Here is a 27,423-nt window from a genome sequence, read left to right as displayed (position 1 = left end):
ATAAAACAGTGCCTTACTCAGCTATCATCAGGGAAGCTTCCTCTTGCACCAGACAGGAACAAATATAGAGACCCTCAGGCAGACTATATGCAGAGACCTTGAAGCAGTCATCTCAAATGGTATATCTCAGAGATCCCTCTTCTCAGAGCTCAGGGAACCTGTAGAAGAAGAGGCAGATGGAGTGTAGAGTCAGAGAGGATGTGAGACAACAAGGAACCAAGGCTTCTAAATACAAAAGGACTCAGTGGCTGTGGCAACATGCACAGGGCCTGCACAGGTCTGCTCTCTCCCTTACAGGAAGTCTATCTGCAATTGGTAACCACTTGCAAATAAAAAATAAAGCGAGCCTCACTGGAGAAACCAACTACTCTTAAGGGTGGGCCTTATGCTCAGCAGAAGATAACCAACAGCAAGCTAACTCAGCACCTTTGGAGGTTGCTTGTCTCATAATGTGGTATCAGGGCTTTTTAAAAATTTATTTTATTTTTAATTTTTTATTATATATTTTATTTTTTATATTTAATTAAAATTATACATATATATGTATGTATTTCTCTCTCTCTCTTTCTCTCTTTGCATATATATCATGGCTTCCAGCTTAGGGTTTTTATTAGATTCCTGAGTGTACAAATGAGTGTCTATATATGATTCTTGTGCTTTTTGGGAGGGCTCTTTTCCTTCTGTTTTTTTTGTCCTATTCCGATGTGTTAGTTTTTGTTTTATATTATTATATTTTTATTATTATCTCTTAGAAGCCTGTTTGTTTTCTAAGGAGACAGAAGGGGTTGGACCTGGATGAGAAGGGAGGTGGGGAGGAACTGGGAGGAGTAGAAGGGCAATCACTAACAGGATTTATTATATAGAAAAAAAATCTATTTTCAATAAAAGGAAAAAAAAAAGTCAACCAACCAAAAAACCAACCAAACAAACAAAACCGAAAGCTTTTCGTAGCCCAGATGTCATAATGAGCTTACTTAGTGATATTTATCTGTCTATTTTCAGCTATGTTGTCTAAAAACCTGAAACAAGAAGAGGATACTTTTGGGCCGGAGAGATGACTCAGAGGTTAAGAGCACTGACTACTCTTCCAGAGGTTCTGAGTTCAATTCCCAGCAACCACATGGTGGCTCAAAACCATCTGTAATGAGATCTAGTGCCCTTTTCTGGCATGCAGGCATACATGCAGGCAGAGCACTATAATAAATAAATAAATCTAAAAAGAAAAAAAAAAAAAAAAAAGAGGACACTTTTAATGCAACTGTTATTCACTGTTACTGCACATAAAACCAAGCACTTTTATGGCCTTCATCCTAACGAGGGTCTCCCTAATGACACTAAAATAATCATGTCATTAAAAAAAGTTTTGGGAAGTCTTTGTGAATGATGCTTTGACTCTCTTCCTGTGGCTCAGCCTTGCTAGTTTATCAGTAGATTGTGGCAGGAAAGGATTATGTAGGCCTTCATGCTACACAGAAAATTAACTTGCTGTCATCTGCAAAAGTATATTTCAGAAGTCAACCAAAACTATGTCAGGAATTCATATGAATTCCCACCTGAAGCTGGCCTATCTGCCTCCAGAATGGAGACGTGAAGTAGAATGGTGGTTATGGTCCCATTTTTTTTTCTTACTTAGTTGAGCCTAGTTTTATGGTGTTACTTAATGGCAGCAGTTTTTAAAAGAAATATCCAGGCAGCTGAGTAAAAAATTCAGTCTTGGGATTTCATCTTGTAGCTTGCGTTTTGGAAGAAAATGAGTGTAGCATCATTTTCAAAATATGAGCTCTCCTTCCCTTTGTCTAAATGAAAATATTTAAAATGCCCCAAATTGATAAACACTTGTTTCATGAATTTCAATGTAGGCTTATTTCCAAGTTTCTTTCATTGTTTATCTTTCTTGGAAGACTCAACTAAATAACAAAGACTAAGACCCCAACTTACACAAAATTTACCAAATGTTTCGCAGGGGAAACGATGCTCTGAAAAATTGAATTCTTCTGCTCTCCCCCACCCAGATTTAAATCTTCATGGGGTAAACCACCAGTGGCAGATACCCACAGACGTTCTCTTTTGGACAACAGCACCAGCTAAGAACATTTAAAAACATTAGGTGCTAAAAACAAAAAATCCCAAATGGGTTGTGGTTGTTTAGGCTTGTCCTTTTGGTAAACATCTTCGGGACAAACAGCCCTCGTATGTAATGTTTAAACAAACAAACAAACAAAACAAACAAACAAAAAACAGAAAAAAACTAAGCGACTGCGTGATACACTCCCAATGGGAAGCTGTAAGTTTGGGATGATCCAATTGCATGGCCGCTGTTCTTGAATAATAGCTGAACTTCCATCCAACACCAGAGGGCGCTCCAACATCAGTTTGTTTTATGGTCCTCTGCTCTTTTCAGTTTAGTCATAAAAATTAACACTTAAATGTGAGAAGATTCTCAAATTAAAAGACACACGAAAAATGGACATGATTGATTAGAGCGTCAGGGGAGTGTAGAGCTGAGTCTGAAACTTGTCTTTGGGAAAACTATTAAGTCTCCATGAGACAGACATAAGAACGGAAGCCATGTGAACACGGCACTGGTGTATTGTTCTGACTTCGAGAAATGGAACTATCAGTGTGGGTTGTCTTGCAAAATGGCCACAGAAAATTCAATCATTTTTTTATTTTCCAGGGAAAAGAGGAAATAGGGAAATTATTCAGTTATATCATAATCTCAAAAAATAAAATAAAAAATGGACAAAAAAGGCAAGTAACTTGTGCTCACCACGGCAAGGACCCAAAGTAGTCCCTGTTTGGAATATAATATCTTAAGGTATTTTATTCTGCAAATGTCCTTTCTTGTGTGTGTATTTGTTTTATTGAGTATTTTACATGTACACGTGTAGGATTTATGACAGGGCAGCAGTAGCAGCTTCAATGAAGTCTTGACAAGTGGCATAACCACCCCTATCTGAGGTTTGAACCTGTAGAAAGAAGTTGTAAGCATCGTGTGGTCTGGATCCAGTCCCAAACACCTCCTACCCTGTGCGGGTAACCTATACCAGCCCCACCAGGACAACCTAGCCTCCGCCAGAAAAGCAATTAGGGTTTACTTCTAGATGTTTTCTTCCCTGGTCCATTGTATTGAAGGGATATGCAGCATGGTCCTTTGGAGTTGGAGGGAGTAAAGGGCTCTAGCCCCCATGAGGGTGCAGATGGCTAACAACAGATTATATGAAGTCAGTACTGTAGCCGCCCATGTCTCGAGTCCGTACATTGCCAGGTTAATCACCTTCTTCGCTGTATGTATAATCATATTGGAGTGGTACTCAAGATTAAGATGCCGAAGCATGTTAGAAACTAACAACAGCATGGCTGTGGAGTTGGCTATATTTCTGTCCACTGCCTGGGCAAATTGGTGCTGAGCATCTCAAAAGCTGCATACTCTGCACTGTAGCTCTCACCAGGGACCACACCGGCTCCTCCAACAAGGCCAGCAGCCAGATTATTAATATTGTTCCCATAAAGACTGGACATCACAAGCACAGCAAACTGGTAAGAATTCTGCACCAGCTGCATGCAGCACTTGTCTATGATCATTGTCTCAAATTTGATTTTGGTGTTTAGTTCAGCAACTTCCTCACAGCATTGCAAGAACAACCCAGCCCCAAATTTCACAATGTTGGCCTTATGGACAGCTGTGACCTTGCTCTGCCCCTTTTTGGTGGCGTAGTCAAATGCAAACTTTGCAGTCCTCTGAGACTTGGTTCAAGTGACAATCTTCAGACACTCAATGACCCCCTTCACACTCTCATGTTCCAGAGAGCTATATTTCTCTTCTGTCTGTTTTCGAATGATTACCAGGTCTAGATTGCTATGCCGAGTCATGTATCCAGGAAGTGACTTCACAAGGACTACGTTGGCAAACAAGTCCAACTGATGCCTCAGCTGCATATTATAGGAAGCTAATTCGCCCTTATGCTCCATTGGGGTATAAATCTTTCCAATGATGGCAACTTTGTTCTCCTTCATGGAACTCAGCAGCTGCTCCAACTTACCCTCAACCAGGTGACGTGCCTTGAGTTCCACTGGGACAGCTGCAGCCTTGAACACTTCCTTGATAGCATGCATGAGCTCTGGCTCCACTCCGTCTCCCCAAACACGGTCACAGGGAAGGCACCCTCAACCCTCACATCTTCTTCTTGGCTCTGTGAAGAGGCATGAGCTGCAGCCCATGTTTGGAGACCTCTCCAAGTCCCGGGGTTCCGAGTGACCACCGGTCGGGTCAGCCAGCGGACATTGCTCAGTGTTGCCGTCTTCTGCGGAGATCTGTAAATGCCTTTTTGTGTACTGTTAGGCTCTATATTTGCCAATGAGATTTCTTTTGATAATTATTTTTAGAACATATATTTTCTTTGGGTAATGACTATGTAAGCGAGAAAATAATAAAGAACAATAGGAAGAAGGAAGGATATTTCATTAGCTGAGAGTAAAGCATTGTCATAAATTAGAGAGGTTCTGGTCCAGTAGAGGGAAGCATGTTAGCAGAAACTGGAACAAGCATTCTCTGCCTTGATAAGTAGCCCAAGAGAAGTTATTACTGGCTCCCAAGTGAAGACTCACCCATCAGCGACCGGTTTTCTGCCTAAAACGGCAATTTATAAATTAGGCTAAACTTGGTTGTATTCACTGGCACCTAAGAACTTTGTCTTTTTACAAGTTACTTGAATGAATTGAAAATGGGAATCATGAATCCTCATGTAGAGACTGAAATGAGGACTGAAGATATACATCTCTATATAATATAGCCTATATGCTATAATATATATGTCCTATATTATACATAGAATATGTAATATTCTCACTATCTGATCCTTAATAAGGCCAAATAGTCATTAGCTATTAGTATGTGACAAGACATATTAGAACAATATTTAAGGATGACTAGTATTTTGAGGCATGGTTATTTATGAAATATAGTGCTTGCCTGACTTTAAATTCTGTATCTAAATGCTAAGCCTTTTTGCAAATATGTATCCTATGCTATAACCTCTACATTACATTATAATATTATGTTAATATGATTTACAGTATAATAATGTATTTGCATACTCTCCTCTCATACAGACTCATGAAGACAAGGAATAGGATGGTAAATATTTTGTAATAATTGTAATGCTCTTAGTGGGGAACCTTGTTAGCTTTGATTACAGTAACCAAAGCCAAGATAATGAACTTGAAACAAAGATAGTTTGTTTGGACACATTTTTTTGGACGGTTTAGTCTGAGATACTTTTAAGTGTGTGGTGGAGCAATATATCACGGTGGGAATGTATGTTAGAGTAAGGCTTACCCTCACAATCAACACAAGAAAGGAACAGGAAGGGCTTGGGTCCCCATGTCTCCCTGAAGGACCCTACTCAACCAGATCACATTCATTAGTCCACTCCTCTTAAAGGTGGGGACCTTTAAGTGTAGGGGACCACACTTTTGTGATGTGGACTTTTGAGAGCTGTCCAGATCTCAACCACTTCCTGGACCAAAGATCCATCCAAATACTTGGTCCTAGGGGCATGTGTTTACTTTCATATCATCTTTGTAGTAATTAAGTCTTTTCATTACTTGAGAGTTGACATTGCTGCTAGCTACTTTCTCACTACAAGGTCATATGATTAGCATAACAAGATACAGTGCTTTATTTAAAAAGCTAGTAACAAATGTGAAACTATTGAATATGAGAGATATAAGGTCAAAAGTGTTGACTACTGCGATAAATATTAATCAGCATAAACACTGACTTGCCAGTGTGGGGAAATTACATTAAAGGCATCAGGACTGGATCTACATCAGAGAGGATCATAAGCATATTAATATTTTGCAATCCAAGATTGTGCATTTTAGTGTATCATTGCAAACCAACACAATCTGAAACATGAGGTCCAAGAACATGAAGGGAATCTTTTAAGAACAACTGAAACAAAGGGGACACGCGTGTCCATGGTTGTGTAGAACAGCCAATTAGCATTGCTCTACTCTCCCATGGGGTTGAAGAGCTGGAGCAGAGAGAAGTAAGGCAGAGAAACTGGTTTCTGTGCAACACAGTGATTTCTCTAAATAAAATTCAACACACTTAGAGACAGTGACCTTCATGTTTTTGCCATGTTGTATTCTGATATAGGGAATGACTTAGGGAAATGGGGGTAAGCAAGGCATCCAACTCAAGTCAAATCAGCCAATCTTCAAGCTGAAGTAGAACATGCATATATAACTTCTTGATTCACCTGCTAGGATTAGAATATGCACCCACACTACACACTTGAAGCTCATGGACATGTCTACTCTATTCACACTAGATGCATCAGTTTTCTATTGATAAAACACATTAACAAAACCCTAATTTAAAGCAACAAAGGTGTATTAACTTAGAGTCAGCTTGACAGAGGTAAGGATGGCATAGATGGGTAATTCTGTCTTAAAATATTTCCAAAACTCAGAGCAAAGTGGAATTCTTGGAGTCTTCCAAAGCAATCCTATTTAATTTAGGAAGATTATAGCAGCGATGGTCATGGGGGCTCTACTGGAGGTCTGCTACTAGGTTGTTACAATATTTCTTTTTGTAAGTCATAGTCAAAGTCAGTATTGCTGTTTCTACTAGAAGACTTTAGTTTGCAAACCACTTTTATCATGCACAAATAGTTCAACCTTTGGGTCTAATTTTCACATAAGAAATGAAAGCATTTGCTTTTCTTTCCTGAGTTGATGATGATATTATTAACCATGACTGAGAATTAATGTTTTCACATGGACTAATTAGTTTGTTTCCTTAGCCCTTTAGACTATTAACACTATTAATACTAAGCGAAAAGTGTCAAAGAGTATGTTCTAGTTTCATTGATGTAGTGATAATTTAAAACCAAACAGAAACTTTCTAATGTTAATAACTGAAGACATCAAGTATGCTGACCTCCAAGATTCAGAGTGTCACAAAGGCATGGGCCTTCTGACAAAACCTTCCCTCACATGGGAGAGGTACAAGTTAAACTTTAGTCCCCATACTGTTTTGTTTGGCCTCTGCTTGCTTATTCTAATGTGAATGTATACATTAGGCAATATTGTGCATCCTTAAGGGGCTTTATTTTTGGAGTCCCCATTTTCTTATCCCACAGCCTACTTATCATAAATTCAAAGAAACACATTTCCCTAGGACTATAACTGTTAGGATACAAATCATGTCACAGCTTGGTCACGTAACTTCAGGAACATGGATAGTCTCCACTTTGAGCACATATTTTGGGTGTGTAGCTCTACCAAACTGAAAATGGCTGTTGTGGTGGGTTGAATAAGGATGGTCCCCATAAGCTCATGTATGTGAATGCTTAGTCACCAGGGAGTAGAATTGTTTGAAAGGATTAGAAGGATTAGGAGGTAGGTCTTGTTGGAGTAGGTGTGGTCTAATAGGAGTTTGACAGTAGAGTGGGTTTTGAGGTTTCAAAAGCCCATGCTAGGTCCAGTCTCTCTCTCTCTCTCATTCTCTGACTCTGTCCCTCTCTCCCTTTCTGCTTGTGGATTAGGATGTAGCCCTCAGTTACTCCTCCAGCACCATGCTTGCTGGCTGCCATGCTCCCCACCATGATGAGAACGAACTGAACCTCTGACACTGAGTGAGCCTCAGTCAAAAGTTTTCTTTCTTGAGAGTGTCATTGTCATGGTGTCTTTTCACAGCAGTAGGAGAGTGACCAAGACAGCCTCAGTATAAGAACACGTGTTGTGAGTCAGGTAGTTTAGGAGAGCATTTGACTTTAAGATTATGGGTCTAAATTTGGCAGATGAGAATTGAATTACAACACAAAACTTATATGAAACCATTTATGTGGCAAAGACCTGTAGTCAGGGCCTGTAGTGTAGAAAACGCTGCTTTTCAGGGTGAAAGAGGAGGTGTAGCTGCCTCAGATTCCACATCAAAGGTGGATATGAGAGGAGAAGGTTGTTTTTAGACACAGAACTATGTGTTTTAATAAGAACCAGAGGAACTTCTTGATGTGGAGCTCCTGTCTCTACAAACATTCTGCTTATATACACCCTCAGAACTGGCCCATGAAGGCTGGTGTCTGGGCTTTCTCGTCTTAACATGGGCTCCAGTTTGGAAGCTGTTTCCCGAGATTTTTTTCCTAAATAAAAGGTGAATGAAGTAGTTATGGGCTCTTATTTCAGACATAAGGAGTTGTGTGAAGTTTTAAGCACTTTTCCCATTTTTAACCCCCCCACCCAGTTCTTGAATTCTATACTCTGATATTCCTTGCCCTTTGCTCCAATTTTTCCCCCTGAAGTTTGTTTCTATACAACTGCTGTGGCTTTCTGAAGGTGATGTGCCAAGTCTCCTACGTGGGTAACAAAATCAAAGTGATTACAGACCTGATCTCTCCTGCCCTTGGGTGAGCCTCCTGTAGGTTATTCTCTCTTAAAGTTTAATAGTACCCAGAAGCCTGTGATATTTGTATCGTTTCTAGCAATTTGCTAGAATATAGCAATTTGCTCCTATATTGACTTGGAGATTTTCCACTAGAATGCACTGGAATGATTCTAACATAATATGACTAATAAAAGAAAAATCCATGTATAGCAGAAACTGCCCTTGTAGCTTTATTTACTGTCCCAAAGAACAACTCCAATTCCTGGCAATGATTGTTTTAGCCTACATGCTTGTTCACATTGAATTTTTAATTTTATCTTTTCTAAACTTTGTTATTACTTTTTGGTTTTCCTACTTATAGTATAGGGTCACATTGTGAGATTCATTACATTTTTGGTACCTTTTATAAATATTCCTCAATGTGCCGTTCAATCACATGACAGATTCTTGCTGTTCAGAAGGTTTAAAAAAGGAGTAATAAATGTGGGCTCTCAGAAAACTCTATAAAAATCAAATCTTGGGAACTTATGCTAAGATTTTATACCAATTGCGTGTTTTATTTTTATTTTTTTCATCAAAGACATTTTATTTAGACCCGTTAAGAGGACTTGATTTCACACAGCCAGCTTTTCCCCGTTTGTTTGTGTCCTTTCTAGATGGTTTCATTCTGCGGTTTTTACACAACTGTCTTGTTACCTTTATGATTTTTTTTTTCTGCTGAGTTGTGTCCTTCATCTCACATATTAAATATGAGACAAATTGTGAAAATACAGAAAAAATGAAGGAGAGTTCATGTCACAGGTCCCTGGTGTGAATTTATCAAGATGTTGACATATTGTAGAAGATATGATGGGGTAAAAATATTCTTCAGCAAAGATGTCAGCAGTAGAGATGCAAACAAGTCGAGATCTCCTCTGTTGATCATGCACAGTTTTTATGTGTCATTGTGGGTACTTGGGGTTTGAGTACTAAACTGAATTCTCTGAAATGGGAATACCAGCCACTGAGAGCCAAAGCTAAAAGGCTGCAGCAAAGCCAGGTATGTTGGTTCATGTCTTTAATTCCAGTGCTCAGAGGGCAGAGGCAGGCAGATCTCAGTGAGTTCGAGGCCAGTCTGGTCTACAGAGCAAGTTCCATGACAGCCAGTGCAGTTACACAGAGAAATTCTGTTTTAAAAAACCAAAACTAACAACAACAACAAAAAAATATTGCAGTACCAGTTATTGGTTGACCATGCCCACAATCTCTGCACTACCCTTACCCCAACCCTAGACAGTTGGTTGAAGGTTATGTGGCTATGTTGGTGCCCCAATCCTTTCACTTTAAGTCTTGCCTGCTCACAAGAGATGGCTAGTTCAGGCTATGTATCCTATATTGCAAGGGATCTTTGGGGGGGGTGTTTAGTCTGGTAGATTGCTGTGAGTTTCCCTTTTTGTGTATTTCCAGTACTCAAAGGACTCTAGAGCTCGCTACAGAGATACTTGCTCATCCATGTTCATTGCTGCTCTATTCAATAATAGTCAGAAATTGAATATAGCATAATTATCCATCAACTTATGAATGGATAGGGGAAATGTGGTCTATTGATACAACAGAATATTATTCAGCTGTTAAGAAAAATGAAATGATGAAATTTACAGGTAAATGTGTGGAGCTAGAAGCACTCATCCTGAGTGAGGTATCCCAGACCCAGAAAGACAAACATTGAATGTTTTCTCTTACATGTGGGATGTTAAAAATTTTATATTTAGATATGTATATTTCATTCACAATAAATATCCACAGAGGTTAGGTAGCTAGTAAGGGACTACAGAGAAGGAGGGTAATTGTTCAACAAAGAAGAAACAGAATATAATGTTTTAAAAGGGTGTAAGTAAAATTTGAATAGGAAGACTAAATGAGGAGGGGCATGGGAGGACAGGATAGAGAGGAAGTTATGGGGAGAGGTAGCTCCTTTTGAGAAGTAATATGGACTGATGAAGCTTCATAAAATATACAAATATATAAAATGATTTAAATGGAGTTGCCCTGTAATGGGGTAGACAATTTTATAACTAGCCATCGTGTACTACCAAGTAACCCTAACCCTAACCCTAACTCTAACCCTAACCCTAACCTTGGGTTCATATTTTTGCATCCTTGGCCAAACAGGTCCCACAGCCCATCTCCAAACATCATAAACTATTGCCAATACTGTTGGTCACCTTCCACAACTTGATGGTAAGGACCTATTGTGATGACATAACATGCTTATGGCACTGAACATGGAGAAATTGAGTGTTGCTCAACTAGAAGCCTCACTGAGTAGTGTTCATAGTATTGGGAGATACTCAGCATTCTACAGGAGAAGAAAAGTAATCATCAATCTTACCCAGCTACAGATATTGCAGGCTACTATATGGACATGCCTGCAAGTTACACATGCTGGTGCGATGGTGGCATACATGTTATGGGAGTAACTAGCTACCCTTTGCTTATATTTAAGGGTCACTCTCTGAGATGGAATCTGTACCTGACATTGTAAATAAGGCCAAGAACCTGAGGCTAAATAGAGCAAGGGTCTATACTTCTAAATGAGCACAGCAACCAAAGACTCCTAACACACTCCTGCAATACCCACAGGTCAATGCATCACTGACTGTTATCAGAGAAGTTTCCTCTTGCAGTAGATGGGAATTTACATGGAGAGCCTCAAGTGGACAATGTACAGGCAGTGAGAGACTCAGGCCTAAATGGGTTGTCTGTATCACTTACCCCACCCCCATGGCTCAAGAATCTGTGTAGAAGAGGAGATGAGAAGAATGTAAGAAGCAGAGAGAGGCTACGGATGACACAGAGGAAGCAGCATTTCCCAGACAACAGGGCTCATGGACATGTGAACGGACACAGACTGAGGCAGTACACCCAAGACCTGTACAAACTCAAGCCAGACAGGGGTCCAACACAGAGAAGGGGAATTGGGCACAGAGTTCCTCTTCCAGCTAAGAAGCTATTTGTTTTTGATAGCTGGAAGAGGGGAATTACTTTTCTTTAATGGTGTGACACTGGGTATATCAGCCACTCTCTGATGGCCAACACAGAACAGACTTCATGTTTTTGTTTCGTGGAGATGCTTTTTTTATTTTAATGGAGAAAGGATATGAAATAGGGAAGGTAGGGAGCAGGTATCTGGGGGAGGGCAAGAATATGACCAATTAGATTGCGTGTAAAACTTTCAAAATTATTAATTATTACATAAGAAAAGTATTTGTTGAACAGACATGATGCTAGACCACATGAAAGTAATAGTGATCACTTAGACAAACTTCTTTCCCTTGCTCAGTCCGTGGCTGAGGAGAAATGATGCATAAAATGGTATAATTAGGAGCTCAAGGGACATACCACATTGGAGTATACCAGTGCCTTGCTGAGCCAGCTCACTGGACAAGAGTCAGGAAGATAGTGTGAAATAAAGTTATTGATCAGGAAATCTGAAAAGCAGAGCCAGAGGGGTAACATGTATCCCAAGTGCAAGCATCATCAATGTTTCTGTATTATCTTTAATTTGACAAGTTATCCACAGAGGTGTATGTAGCACGAAAAAGAAAAGATTCAGAGACTGATACTGGGGTTCAAGCTTCAAGCTGAAAGTCAGAGAAGCAAAGCAGCCAAGCCAATAGATCTTACCTCTACCAAGCTGAAATGGCAATTCTGCCCCCCATGAATCCTCAGAGGAAAAAGCTCTCAGATCCTGTCTCCTGCCTTATATCCCTATCTCCACCCAGCCATGTCATTCCTGTCTCCATCTCTCTAGTGCTGGGATTAAAGGCTTGTGATCCCAAGTGGGACCTTTGTGGGAGCTGTTTGCTTTAGGAATGGATCAATTTCGTGTACTCAGTGTAGCCTTGAACTAACAGAGATCCATCTACCCGAGTCCTGGGATTAAAAGTGTGTACCACCACTGCCTAGCTTCTATAGCTAACTAGTATGACTGATTTGCTATTTGATCTCCAGTGGCTTTAATAAGTCATAAACAATATATCATCACAGGTGTGTATATACACAGGTGTGTATATAAGAGAGGAGAGTAGAAGTATATGCCGAGTCTAAGACATTTCTGATTTATCACCAATGAACTCTTTGCTAACACTGTGTAACCAAGATTCAACAGAAAACAACAAAGTTAAAGAAATTAGGTCTCCTAGGCATCACTTTCATCAAGTTACTTTTCAGAGAATTTTGAAAAGTAAATGATTAATAAGAGAGAAAAAGATTTGTTTTATAATCTATCATTTCAATTATTGAGTTTTTAACAATCTTTAAAAATTTTTCTTACTATTTTAAACAAATATTAGATTAAAACTAATTATTTTCTGAATGTAACCCCCAAATATTCAATATAAAGGAATCTGAGAACTGTTTTGATTTAGAGTTGGAAAGGGAATATAATCAAATATTTGATTAATATGCTATTACTCCTTTTCTTTTTTCTGATTAGGGAATAAAAAACTGAATATGATTTTTTTCTGTTCCTTTTTTAGAAATTTTAAATCAAGTAGCATTCTGACTTTCTTAACCTTGAAATTTTTTTCTGAAGGAAACTGTGAGTTTTTTTTTTTTTTTTTTGCCAATATCTTTAACTTATGAGCTCACTAAGAAAATTCATTAATACCAAAAGGAGTGAGACTATTCTTGTTATAGTAAAGGCCATCTAACATTTTAAATAATTTATTGTTTCTTTAATTCTTTTCAAGCCAATATTTGAAACAAAAGGGTCCAATGATCTAAATGATCTAAATAATTTTCACTCTGGAATGATGGAGTATGGAAATAGTTACTAGCGGGGAGGTGGGGCTACCTGACAGTACGAGTCAAATCCCATGGTCTGAATTGCTCTTGGGCTTTTATCTGGCCAACTTCCTACCCTGCCCATATCAATGTTGCATGTCACAAAGCAGGTAGCTGCCTACTGCAGAAGTAATGTCTATTCACCACACAGAACAAACTGTGCATCTACCATTTTTCATCTTTATCTAAATGCCATCACCGACATCCAGTCCCTTTCTCAATTAAATTCCCCACTGTCTGAAAGATACTGAAACAGGACCCATGCCCACTAAGTCTTTGCAGTTGTGTAGCTTATTTTGTAGTAAGTAGATAATAGCTTTTAGTTTTGTGGTAACAAAATGTCTCTTTCAACCTAAATAATAGTTGATAGTGTCAGATATGAGGGGAATGTGGAGAAATAAGCCCTGTTTATGTTTTGTTTTGTTTTTGCAATTTACAGATTAAATTAAGTGACGTTCTAGGTGAGAAATTCTGTGAATAATAAAAACATATCTCCTCATGGCATTAATTGAGTCATGTTTTGTTTTCAGTTTAATGACTATGTTTAAGCGATAAGAAACCAAACTAAGACAATAAAAGGTGCTGAGAACACTGGCTGACTGTGTCTGCTTGACATTTATGAATGGTGTCCCTTGACCATCTTTTGTACCATTGGCTGCTGAGCTACATTGCAAAGGCAACAATCATAACACTGAGTTAGTGAAATAACAGGACATGGGAAAGGTCAAAGTTACACCATTCAGTGTTATCTTCCAGGAAACATATGAGGACATAAAATCCTAAAACCTAAACCCTGGGACAAAGCTTGTAAACATCAGAGAAAACAGAGTATCGTAAATCCTACCCTTGCCACCAACTGGAGTAGAAGGGATTCTTGACAATTTAATCTGTGTTAGCTGCAAGGTTAAGACTGCAATCTTGTGGCAAACAGTCCCATAGCATTATGTTGTAGAATATTATTTTAAGGCATGTTATTTTTGTTAATGCCCTGGAATATTTGTTTAATGATGTAAAAAGGGGTTTGATTAAATAAAATTCACCTGTGGTCAGGAGGCTGGGTCAGCAACTAGCTGACATGAAGTCGTAGGGAGGAGCCAGGTGAAAAGATTTATAAGGAGGGGCGAGAAGGCGCACGAGGACTTCTTGGGAGACATGAGGAGGTGAGCTAGGTGAGCTACTTTTTATTTAGCCTCTCTGGGAAGCAGAATTCTACCTCAACTTTTGAATCTTGAGTTCTTGAGTGGGACAGAGATTTAAATGAGTTTCTTTAGTAGCTTTGAAAGAGTTGGTGACTGAGAGAATTCTGCTCTCATATTGGAGTTGCAGTTGCTGAATAGTGTGGCCGTAGCTTAAAAGGTAGCAACAATTAAAAAAGAAAAACAACATCACTGTCCTTCATACATGGAGCTTTTCGACAGAAAAACGGTAGAGTCGAGTTCACCATCAACTTTGTGTTCCCTGTACTTATTTCCCTTGTAGATATGGTTATGCTTATGTGTTTTCAAAGCATTTCTGAGATGTAATACCTTTGAATTTGTAGAATTTAACATTTATTCTGTAAGAAAGGCTATTGTCCATACCAAAATTAAGCTTCTTGTATAATTAGAACTAATCTTTTTGTACCTACAAGTGTCTGGAGAAACGAGGCACTGATTTAATGCAAGCCAGTTCTGGGCAGGGTTTTTTTCAGCTGCTATGGATACCACCTTCCTCCTCTCCACTGACTTACTATTCTTCCCCTCTCCTCGTCCCTGGCTAAGTAGGTTGTTCTCCCTTCACTACCAGAGAGCCTATTATTTTGCTGACTATTGTGTTCAGATTAAATATCAAAATCTGTTTTTTTTATATTGATCTTTTTATCTCCAAAAAGTTTATCTTCTAACTCACATTCCAGAGTCACATGACGGTCCTAGCCACCTAAACAGCACAATTTGAGATACTCTATGCAAACATCCCACCGCTGGCCGGGCTGTCCTCAGCTAGCATGCAGGGCTTCTCTGCCCGTCCTTTTGAATTCAAAATAGTACTTTGATCTTTGCTCAGCCCGTGGTTCTTTCTGTCAGTCCCTTCCTATTGTTTCATGACGAAGATGACATCCTATGACCCATCAGTCACATCTGTAAGTCCCCTCCATTCTCTGGACCCATTAACTTCCCATCGTGATGATCTTGAAGTTTTCCGTACCGTTCTGCTTTGCTGTCAGTGTTCTTGCTGCTCTTGAGTGGTACTTTGACAGCCCCATTTCATGTCATGATAGACTCAAGTGCCGGGCGGGACAACACCAAACAATCTCAGTTCCCCCTTAGCTATCCATCTTTTTCCAGTGTCCACAGAAGCTTTAAAAATGGTTCTCTTGTAATATCTGTTCAGCTAATTACTTGTTCTCACTGGCCGAGTGAATTCTCATTCTAAGGGGAAAAAATGAAGCAGGTTGGGGCTTGAGTCCTTGTCACAAACCCTAGAGATCACCTGAATCTCCAACTGTCCCAGCAGTAGGAGGTAGTGCCTCTGCCCTTAATCCTCTTTATCCGCATTTGTTGTCCGACTCTTTCCCCCTTTAGATTTTTAATTAATGTACAAAGTAGTACAGCATCTTATTAGTGTGTGTGTGTGTGTGTGTGTGTGTGTGTATGTGTGTGTAAAACCTATACTTTGTATATGAGAGAAAATGTGATATTTTTAATACTTCTTTTCCCTCTCCTTCCCTTTAGACCTCTTCTACTTCTTTGCTAGAATTTCTTCAGCCACCGTAGGAATCAATGTGGAGGCTCCTTAGAAAGATAAAACTAGAACTACCATATGATTGTTCTCTGCACATACACCCAAAGGATTCTCTGCCCCACTGCAGAGATACTTGCTCATCCATGTTCATTGCTGTAATAGTCATAATACCTAGGAAGTGGGGACAGTCTATAAATAAACATTCATCAACAAATGTATGAATAATAAAAATGTAATAATGTGTTACATACACACAGTGGAATATTATTCTAGTTGTAAAGAAAAATGAAATTCACAGATAAAATGGAGGAGCTGAAGACAGATGCAATGTGTTCTCTCTCATGTGTGAAGCCTAGCTTTGAGTGTTTAGATTTTTGTGTTTACCTTGAAGCACATACAGAAGCCAGAAATCTAGGAAAGGGCCATTGTGGGGAGAAAGACAAGCTTAAGAAGGGAGGAATGCTAGAACCTAAGTGTTTCAAAGATAGTGGGAGAGAAGTTGAAGTGGGGAGGATGGCAGGCTGGTAGATGGAGAAATGAGTGGGAGAGAAATAACTAATACTAAGCTTGGTGTTTGAATAAGAATGGTCCCCAGAGGCTCATACATTTGAGTACTTGTACACATTTTGTGTACTGTATAGTAACAGTGTTTTCTATCATTTAATTTGCTTAAAATGGGCTTTAATAAATTATTAGAGGAATGTCATTTTCTGAGTTACATATAATTCTATTTGTTAACTAATTGGCATGAACTTGCTTCAGCAGTTTAAATTGCTTGTTGACCTTTACATGGTATTTGTGATATCAATTATTGTTAATGAATTTTTGTGCCTTTCCATTATAAATGTTTCTAACTTAAAATGTTTTGATAAAGTCTAACTACTTTGTACAAAGATCTTTCCATTCTAGTTTTCTGTGAAGCTTAAACTGAAAATATTAGGTTAAATCTGGTATTTCTGCCTTAACAAAGCATCTTTTTGTCCAGTGGATTTTGGAAAGATGTCTATATTACACTGTCATGGTGGTACACATCTTTATTACCAGTATATAGGGTGCTGAGGCACAGAATTGTAGATTTGAAGGCAGCCTAGTCTACATGGTGACAGGCTAACTCTGTTACCTAAACAAAACATAAATAAACAAACAACATAAAAACCACCAAGTCTTTTAATCACAGTCCCCTAGATAAAGCATATTTTTCTTCCAATAAATTTGTGTTTTGGGACTGGAATGATGGCTCAACAGTTAAGAGAACTTGATGTTTTTTCTAGGTGATACTAGTTTGGTTCTCAAACCAAACAGGTGGCTGACAACCATCGGTAACCTCTTCTCCAGGAGATGGTACACTCTTCTGGCCTTTTCTAACACCCACATGTACATGGTATCTACATACAGGAACACACACATGCAAGTTTTTTAAAAATTGCTTTCTTGTATGTATAAAATTTCAATGGTTAAATAGAAAAAGAACATGGATTTAAAAGAGAGCAGGGGAAAGACACACTTAGGAGAGTTTGGAGGGAGGGAAGGGAGAAAGGAAATGTAACTACTTACATTATAATCTCAAAAATATGTAAAGGACTTGCGAAGATGATGCTGTCAATAGAAAGGAATACCAGTAAAACTATCACTAATTTTCTTTTTACAAATATATTGATATAACTAATGTGCAGGGAAACATAATTCTTTACATACTTGGAAGTAAATAAAACTTTTATTTTCAACTCCAGCCTAAAAATTCATAATTATATGCAATCATTTTTATTCTGAAATCAGAATACTTTCCCCATTGTTCTTAATTTGTTATTAATGTTTCTTCATACAGGAAAAGCTTCTAAATTTGCTAGATTTTGTGGGTAAATTTTACTATGAATTTTGTATATTGAAATATGCAGTTCAATTATTTGCAAATTTGAATTGCTTTTGAAAGAAAAATTTTCTGTGCTATGTCCCCTGGCTAGGATATCATTTAAGCATATTCTTGGTTACTATGACTATCTATCTCTATCTATCTATCTATCTATCTATCTATCTATCTATCTATCTATCTATTTATGTTAAAATGATTAGCTGATATTGTCTTGTTTCTGACTCCTGTGGTCTTGTTTCCATCTTTTTCATCAATTTCAAAAGAGGCAGGAGCTTAAAGAGCACCTAAGACAGGAGGATATTGTCAAGCTATGTAACTTTCCAAAGCCAGGTTTTGTTAGAATTGCCAGAACTTGTACCAAGGACAAAAGGCTTGCAGGGAAGGTGGTCATGGCAACAAGTGAGCAGTGAGTCGCAGGCTTGAGCTAGAAAGAGATAACAGGAAAAGAATTTTCTGAGGGGCCAGAACAGATCATGCGGAAGGAAGCCAATGAGTGATGAGTCTTTTTCTATCAGGCTGCTCCAGAGAAATTACAAAATCAATCAAAGATAGAGCCCAGACAAACTAAGGAATTTAAAAGAAAATTGGGAGTCATAGCTATCAACTCTGCTTCAGACATCAAGAAGAAAACAAAGATGTAAGGCGGAGTTTCATAGAGCATCCTTAGGCAGCTTGTTTTCCAGAATACACTCAACCCAGGATGCATTCTGTGCTCCTGGCACTGACATGGAAATACCAAAGGACCAGCTGATTCTAAGAATGCTGTCGTGTGGAGTCTGAGTCTAGATCCATTGATACTGAAGATTATTGATGGTTGTAGACATGTCTGAGGGCCTTCTATTCCTACTGCACAGACTACTCTAACTTTCTCTTAGCAAAACTGAATGAGTAACTGAGTTACTGATTAATTTCTGATGAATTACACTAAGCATATAAAATATTTATCATAAAAAGCATAGGATAAAATGATATTAAGTAAAATACTTTATAGTTGAACACAAGTCACTAGACAGAACTCATGTGTGACTTGACACAATGCTACTGCTGACAGCTCAGTGTTATACCATGTTCCTGGTCTGTCCTGCCCCTGTTCTCAGACACTGTGCAGCTGGCTTACCTTCACGTGCATGACGAGTTTCCCAGCTTATAATTTTGTGCCTATTGTCTACTGTGCTATGGATCAACCAGTCATCCATCTACATCCCTATCTCAGCATGTGAACTGTGACCCAGAGATGCCAATTGCAGGAAACCTCAGTGCAAACATGTGTCAGTATGCACTCAGGGATTTGTGCTTTCACTCCTGTCATTCAGCAATCATATTCAGAAACACGGGTGTACAAACACACATGTCAAAATCCACATATGGATACAAATGCATATGTCTAAGTCCATATGTAGACACCATGACTGCTTACAGGGAGATGAATATGTTGTGATATTATAATTCTAAAGCACTTTCTGTATTATGTATACTTCTCATCTGGGTTTGTAAATCCCAGTGTGATCTGGCCTGTGACTCTCTTATCTACACTTAATTGTTTGACCTTATGATTTCTGGGCTCTAGTTACACCGGCCTTTGCTTTCCTGTCACTTTTGACATGTGTGTGCCTCTCTGTGATCTTTAGACAAGTGTTTTCATCATGTGGTAATGTCAAGTCGCTGGAGATAGTCCTCTATTTCTGATGCATTTCATGAATATTCTGTTCATGTCCCTTGTGGTTTTCTCCACATCCACCGACATACAGCTTTATGTAAACTATAGAGGATTCCCAGGACTTACGGCCTTTAAAGCTTTCCTTACGAATTCATCTCTAGAGTGCAAGGTTCTGGAGAGGTAAACTTGTCTGTTTTGTTTAATGTTCTTTGTCAAAGGAGAACCTGAACAAATATCCCTTGGTGTTCATGAATGATAGGTATAGCATTATAATTTAAAGTCTAAGGAGATAAATGTCGCCTACCATAAATTTCGGGGCTCTGGGAATTCAGGCCTCTTTAATTGTCTTTCTGAGATAGGGTGTCCATGCCTGGCCTGGAATTCACTATGTAGACCTGAGTGGCCTGGGATTGAGGGATCTGCCTGTCTCTGTCTCTGGAGTGCTGAGACAAAATTCTTTCATACCTGGCCTCTTATTTACTTTTTAGAAATGTACAGTCCTGAGTTTGCTTTAGACAGGAAAACATACTAAGGACTATTTTCAATAATTAAAAATTGGCCATTCTAAGGGCTGAGCCCAAGATCCAATGTAGATTTTTTTGTTTGTTTGTTTTGTCTTTTTGTCTTAAAAACCCAAGGGAGGGAAAAGAGTGAAAAGAACAATAATAAAGAGAGAACGTATTGAGATGTACTTGTAGGGCTTGTAGGGGAGCAGTGTCACATACTTCAAATGAATATGTTTCACAGGGGAGGACAGGAGGGTGAGGGAACTGGGATTGACATGTAAAACAAGCTTGTTTCAAATTTAAATAAGAAATTATCAAAAAAGCAATAATACATTTGTACCATTATCAAAAATGATTTAAACTAGGATCTATGAATTTCATAACATATTTTAAAACAACTAAATTAAATGCTTGCAATAAAGGTTGCTATTTAAATTGTAAAACTTGTTCCCAAGATAATTCAATTATGTGGAAAAACAAACACCCTATAGTCCCATTTAGTTATTAGCAAGCAAATATGCAGAACATCTGTGTTCTGATATTGAAGCAGGAAATAAAATATTTTTACTATTTTTCTGCCATTGTAACAATGGATTTAAATCAATGGTTATACTTTTATTGAAATAATATCCAGGTGGTGGTGGCACATGCCTTTAGTCCCCACACTCAGGAGGCAGAGACAGGCGGATCTCTGAGCTCGAGGCCAGCCTGATCTACAGAGTGAGTTCTATTTAGGACAGTCAGGGATACACAGAGAAACCCTTTCTTAAAAAACAAACAAAAAAATTGCTATAGCAGAGTTGATTAAGTTTATTTCCATTTTGGCACTGAATGGAATGTTTCATTTATACAGTCTGTTATCGAAACTCACGTCTGCACTGGTGTAAGTGGGATGTCAGCAGAAAATGGTGGACGAGATTGATTTTCTGAGGAGGGAGGATGCAGGCTTCCTGGGAAGAGTAGGGTAAGTCATATATAAAGTTAGCAGCCCCACAGACCAAACTTGTGAACCAGGAGAGAAGCTCGCTCTTGCTCTGAGGCAATTATGAGTCCATTTTTTTGCATGACTACTCCTCCACATCCCCCACAGATGATAAATTAGTCAACTGAAGTAATTGCCATGTCTGCTTTATGTGTGCATGAGCTATGAACCAAGATATGACACTTACTGTCAGGAATAGGAGAACAAACTTAGGTTTCTTTCTTTCTTTCTTCCTTTTTTCCTTTCTTTCTTTCTTTCTTCTTTTTTTTTAAATGATAGAAATCAACCTCTGTGCTTTACCTTTGAGAGCATGCGAATGGTGCATTTGATTTTTATAAAGCTATGAGTAAGTTTTACAGATGAGGGCTTTAATTCTGAGTTTATCAGTTAGTATGTTGTATGTATTATTGTGTCTTGAAATAGAGAGAGGATAGACAGAGATTCATGGTGGCTAATAGACTGATGATGGATAAATAGATGATTTATGACAAGATGTTAATTAGATGAAAGATGACAGATAGATGTGGTTGAACAGTAATATAGCCATTTAGTTCTCACTGTATCTAGATAAAGCCATTTTAATACAGACGTGCAGAGCTTCAGTGAGAGTACATGTCTTGCTGGCTGCACCTCTAAACTCCCTGAACATCTTACTTTCTGGGTTAGGCAGGAGCAGAAGTGAGGTGAGGACCACTGGTCTCACACACAGCCTAGTGCCTTCTGCAGCCTTCTGTGTCCTATCCCTATTCCCTTTGGTGGCTGATACTGATGGGAGACAGTGTCTTCACTTTCTGGTCAGTATATGTAAGAAAGCCTTTCAAAGGGTTCCTCTGGAAAGGGATTCTAGGTTTGACCTCATAGCATCTCCCATGCTGAATAAACCAAGGTCTGAGGTAGAGTGAGTCATATAACCACCTAAATTAGGACTCAGCACCATGGCAACTTTAGCTAGTAGGCATTATTTTTAGCCAATTCCATCAGGCTCTGTGGAACAAATATATCTACTTTAAACTCTGACTGAATGCTACAGATTCATGTTTCAAAGAAACACATACTAAAAGGACACCATTGTCTTTGGTTTTTAAATATGCACTGTATCACGATACTTTTATATACAAAGATGATTTTGTCTTCACAAAGTCTGTTGATTGGTTCCTGTGTGTTAAAACTCTGTGGGTAAATTTTATGGCAAAAACCCCCCAAAAAACAGATGGCCTTATAAATTACTAGTACAGCTTTTTCACTAGAAGATTCTTTTTTAATTCTGTATTGTAAACATCTTGATGACTTCTGATTTGATTGACTATAGAACGTAAACCTGGGTCTGATTGATGGTACCTAAGCAGCAGTGGGATGCACCCCAATCTTTCTCCATGCTAAGTAAGATCTGTTGTGTCTATGTGGAACCTTCTCAGGTTACAGTTCTTGAGCTGATTGTTCACCAGCACCTGTGAACTATATAGTTGGGAATTGACAAGTCCCCATAATTCCGACAAGTCACCATCTACTGAGAGCTAACTGTGGACCAGACAAATTTAGGGGCCATGCTGCAACAATGTGACTAGAGCTCTATCCATAAGCAACTCAAGCCTGTCCATTATCATAGCCTGCCAAAAGCTCTTAACATGCTATCCATGCTAAATTCAACCTAGGACACTCACATGTCTAGGTTTCACTTGAAATACACACATTGTATGATTAGTGATTAATAGCTAAGATGTAATCCCTGTGGTGGTTTGAAAGAAAATGGCCCCCAAAGGGAGCAACATTAATGGGAGGTGTGGCTTTGTTGGAGTAGTATGGCCTTGTTGGAGGAAGAATTTCACCGTGGAGATGGGCTTTGAGGTCTCACATATCTTTAAGATACTCCCAGTGTACCATCCCATTTCTTGTTGCCTGAAAGATGTAGGATTCTCAGCTCCAGCAATATCTGCCTGCCACCATGGTGATAAAGAACTGAAATTCTGATCTGTAAACCACCCAATTAAATGTTTTTCCTTTATGAGTTGCCATGGACATTGTGTTTCTTCATAGCACTAGAAACCCTAACTAAAATGCCAATGGAGCTATGTTCTTGGGCTGCAGGAAGTTGTGAGAACAAATGGAAACTTGAAATCTAAATCAGAACCTTGCAAGTTCCACCATGAAGATGTTGGAGCTGGAGGATTCTTAGTGGGCCACCTGTGCACTGTAGAATCTTTCCAGAGTTCATGGCATCTACATACCAGAGTTCTCTTCAAATCATACTAGTGCCTCGTTGGAAGCAAAATAACCCATAGCAATATGAGCCTGTAACCACTGAGAGTCTCTGTAGCCCAGAATCTGTGTTTAATTATGCTGGTCTCTCCCATGTGAACTCCAGGTTATAAAAATCCCCTCAAGTATAAAGCATATGTTCTCATTATATCCTAGTGAAAAGCTGTATTTGAAAGTAATATTGCATTTCCCCCACTTATAAAAAAAAGAATAAAACACAAATTGAATCTCAAGCAATACTCACATTTGTCCAGATAGCATCTAATTGTATAAAGTTAAGAGACGAGGGGAGAAGACAGTATTCCCAGATCTAAGAAGAAGAAACCTCCATCCACTGATAAGTTCCCTGGGCAGAGTTTTCACAAGGAAGCATTACAGGCTGCCCTGCATGTGCTCTTGGTGTCACCCTGTTTGCTTAAGAAGGCTCCTTAGTGCAACTTTGTCACTCAACATGTATATTCTTAGTCTTGCATTTCCCCCAGAGATTTCAGCATGCCTCAGAGTATTACATTATTTGATGGATATGATAATCAATCACTATAGTTACTAAATAGTTTACAGAGCAATTATTTAAGTATAAGTTAAGGGAATATGATCTTTCAAAACCTGATAAGATCTTATTTTGCTTTGTCACCTGTGCTCAATCTTAACACAAAGATGAACATAGTTTTATAAATAACAACTAATTTGCAGACACTCAGAAAGCTAATGATATGTTTGGCCAAGTCTTTGCATGCCAGGCTAGGAGTTGTTATCCAAGAGCAAGCTTGATTGAGGTAAAGGTGATGATGGCTCCAGAATTTTGTGTGGATACCTTAAGAAATAGAGGATGGCTAGAAGCTGCCTATAACTCTGAAAATGCTGAACACAGAGATGCTGACATGAACCATCATGAATCAAGAATCACGCAGATATGAGCTCTATGGTGAATGATGAAACACACTGCTGCAGTACGTAAAAGACAGTAATCACATTCTGGCAAGTTACATCCACAATGACCCAATTCTGTCCTTGACTGGTGGTTGCTTCCTACTCTGCTCCTGGGGAATGTGTTCATAGAATGGTACTGAGGAGTTGAGATGCCCTGTGCTATTTGTAATTTCACAGTGAAATTTACATATGACTCTCCCATGCTTTTGTTTCTTCTCATCTGCAAAATTGAAGCACTGCAAAGGTTGAGAGAAATTAGGTGTCCTTTTCTCCCCCACCTGACCTATTGTAAGTGAATTAAGTTTTCCTTACTGGCTTCTTTATTCTAATTACTTTTAACTCATAGGAAGACTGTATGTTAGATTTTCGAGTCTAAGATCTCTGCTAACACTGGGACCTTTAAGAATTTTAGGATCCCTTAATAATAGAACTCCAGGCTATGAGGACATACTCTTACTTTCATATTTTAGAACTTAATGAAAATGACATGAAAGAAACCCACTTTCTTTTTTTGTTGTTGTAATTCTTTTTATTATTTTTTCCCTCTCCCTCCCTCCCTCCCATGCCTCCCAACCCCCTCCTATTCCATTCCCCATCCCAACTCCAGAGGGAAGGTGATGCCTTCCAGGAGGGATCATCTAAATCTGTCAAGTCATTTGGAGTCAGGTCTAGGCCCTCCCTCCTGTCTCTAGGTTAAGGGGAGTATCCCTCCATGGGTAATGTGCTCCCAAAGTCCTTTTGTGCACCAGGGATACAGCCTGATTCCACTGTCAGAGGCCCCATAGACTGCCTAGGCCTTCTAACTGAAACCCACGTTCAGGGGGTTTGAGTTTGTCCAATGCTGGATTCCCAGCTATCAGTCTGGGGGTCCATTAGTTCCTCCTTGTTCAGGTCAGCCATCTCTGTGGGTTTCTGTAGCCTGGTCTTGATCCATTTTCTTATCACTCCTCCCTCTCTGCAACTGGATTCCAGGAGTTTGGCTCAGTGTTTAGCTGTGGGTATCTGCTTCTGTTTCCATCAGCTACTAGATGAAGGCTCTTTGATGGTGGACAAGTTAGTTATCAGTCTCTTTATCAGGGAAGGACATTTAAGGTAGCCTTTCCACTGTTGCTCAGATTGTTAGTTGGGGTCATCCTTGTAGGTTTCTGGACATTTCTCTGGTGTCAGTTTTCTCTTCAAACCTATAATGACTCCTTCTATTATGGTATCTCTCTTTCTTTCTTTTTTTGCTCTCGTCTATTTGTCCCCTGACTCAATCTTCCTGGTTCCTCATGTTCTGCTCTCCTCCCCTTTTCTTTCTCCTAGCTCCCTCTCCACTCATCCCCCACACTCCCAATATACTCAGGAGATCTTGTTCCTTTCCCCTTCTGTGAGGGATCTTGTATGTGTTTGTATCAGCCAAAGCACAGCATGACATTATAGGACATTGTGAGCAACAGTTACAAAGGCCACAGTGCAGGTTAAGCATTGATTCCGAGCAGTCCTCCAGCCAGAGCTATGACTGCTTAAACGTGTTGAAGCCAGTGCTGAAATGCTTCTGATGCCTGACATTATAAACACTGTGTACCCTGTTGCTGGGAAATAACTGTACAAGAGGACAGAAGACATAGACATGGCCAAGTGATGTCTGATTTAACTTGAGGACCATTCCACAAGAAGGGACACTTAAGTGATGCTGCTTGGGTGCTCAGGAACTGGAGACTAGAGAGACTAGAAACCTAGGGTAGAACCAAACATAAATGGTCTTTAAAAAATCAATAAAATGATTCTGAATGGTTTCTCTCTATACTCATAGATCGGTGACTCATTCAGTCATCATCAGAGAGGCTTTCCCTGCAGCAGATGAGAGCAGATGCTGTAGGAAGTAGAAAGTGAAAAAACCCATTTTACAAAGAGAGAAACTAGAGTACATTACAATGTGCCATAGTGGTAACTTATTAGAAATAAACTATACAGTCTTGCATGTGATATTATGGAGATTTAATCCTATAAAGGTATTATTTTAAAAATACTATTCTGAATTTACATTTGTACTGAATCATCTTTTTAAAAAATTCTGTATTTTAAAGTTCATATGTACCATAAATGTTATGCAATGAAAATACCACTGACTACAAACCTGTTTTATATCTGGTTCATATACTCAGGTATAATCTAACATGCAGGGATTATCCCACATTCAGGGATAATGAGACATTGATGTTCAGAGAAATTTGATATAGTTGCCTACCTGTAAGTAGTAGAGTCCTGATTTTTCAAACTGGAAAATTATGCTTTTCTATATAATCTGAATGCAACTATAGCAAATGATTGATAAACAGGATTAGATTTTCAGGCTTAGACCTCGAATTCAGTGCATTGAGCTAAATATTAATGCTTGAAAAAGACTTGTATCACCACCACACATTTCTGCAGGGGGAATCACATAATTACACAGACTATTTAGGTTTTGTCAACTTGACACTAGCTAGAGTTACCTGGGCAGAGAGTATCTCAACTGAGGCTGACCTGTGGGCATCTATATAGGCCATTTTCTTGATTAATGTTTGAACTGTGAAGGCGCAGCTCATTGTGGATGACGCCATGCCTGGCTATGTGGTCCTGAGGTATATAGGAAAGTAAGCTAGCAAGCAGTGTTCTCCCATTGTCTGTGTGCATTAGTTTTTGCCCCCAGATTCTTGCCACGAGTTCCTGACTTGGCATCAGTCTATGATGGACTGTAACCTGTAAGCCAAAATAAACCCTGCCCTCCCCAAGTTGCTTTGGGTCATGGTGTTTCCACAGCAACAGAGAAACAAACTGAAGCAACAAAGATGTCTATTTAAAAGTGCCTCTCTGTGTAACTTATAATGTGTGTCATATTATCTTTCTGTGAATGTAAAGGCGTGTACACATATATGAATGTATTGTTTTAACAGAACCACTATTTCTAGTATCATGTTTTTTTCTGTAGAAAAATGTCCCTGAATAAAATAATTCTTAGACTGCACATGGAAAAACTAGCCAGATTGAGTCGTGGAGGAGAATCAATACATTCTGCTTCTGAGAACTGTCACTATTTTATTTCACCTGCCACTTATTGGAGAAATAAAGGCTAGTGTTAAACTTTACCATCCATCCGTCACGACATGTGGAATGAACCAATTAAAGCTTGGGCACTGTGAAATTGCTACCTTTCTATCTTTATATGGATTTATGTTTGACAAATTGAGGAAACCAAGAAAGCTTATCATAGAATATGACCTGGTTAATAGGATTTCTTGCCACAAGAATATGTTA

The 27,423-nt window shown here is 38.9% G+C and overlaps 1 pseudogene; it reads right to left on the bottom strand.

Moving 5' to 3' along the window:
- Nucleotides 1-2,894: 2,894 nt before the first annotated feature.
- LOC127223898 (isocitrate dehydrogenase [NAD] subunit beta, mitochondrial-like) lies at nt 2,895-26,729 on the bottom strand (annotated as a pseudogene).
- Between the last annotated feature and the right edge of the window lie 694 nt (nt 26,730-27,423).

The sequence above is a fragment of the Phodopus roborovskii genome, unplaced genomic scaffold (genome assembly GCF_943737965.1).
Source record: "Phodopus roborovskii unplaced genomic scaffold, PHOROB, whole genome shotgun sequence".
Taxonomy (NCBI): domain Eukaryota; kingdom Metazoa; phylum Chordata; class Mammalia; order Rodentia; family Cricetidae; genus Phodopus; species Phodopus roborovskii.
Note: the sequence above shows the minus strand (reverse complement) of the source record. Positions and strands in the feature narration are given on the sequence as shown.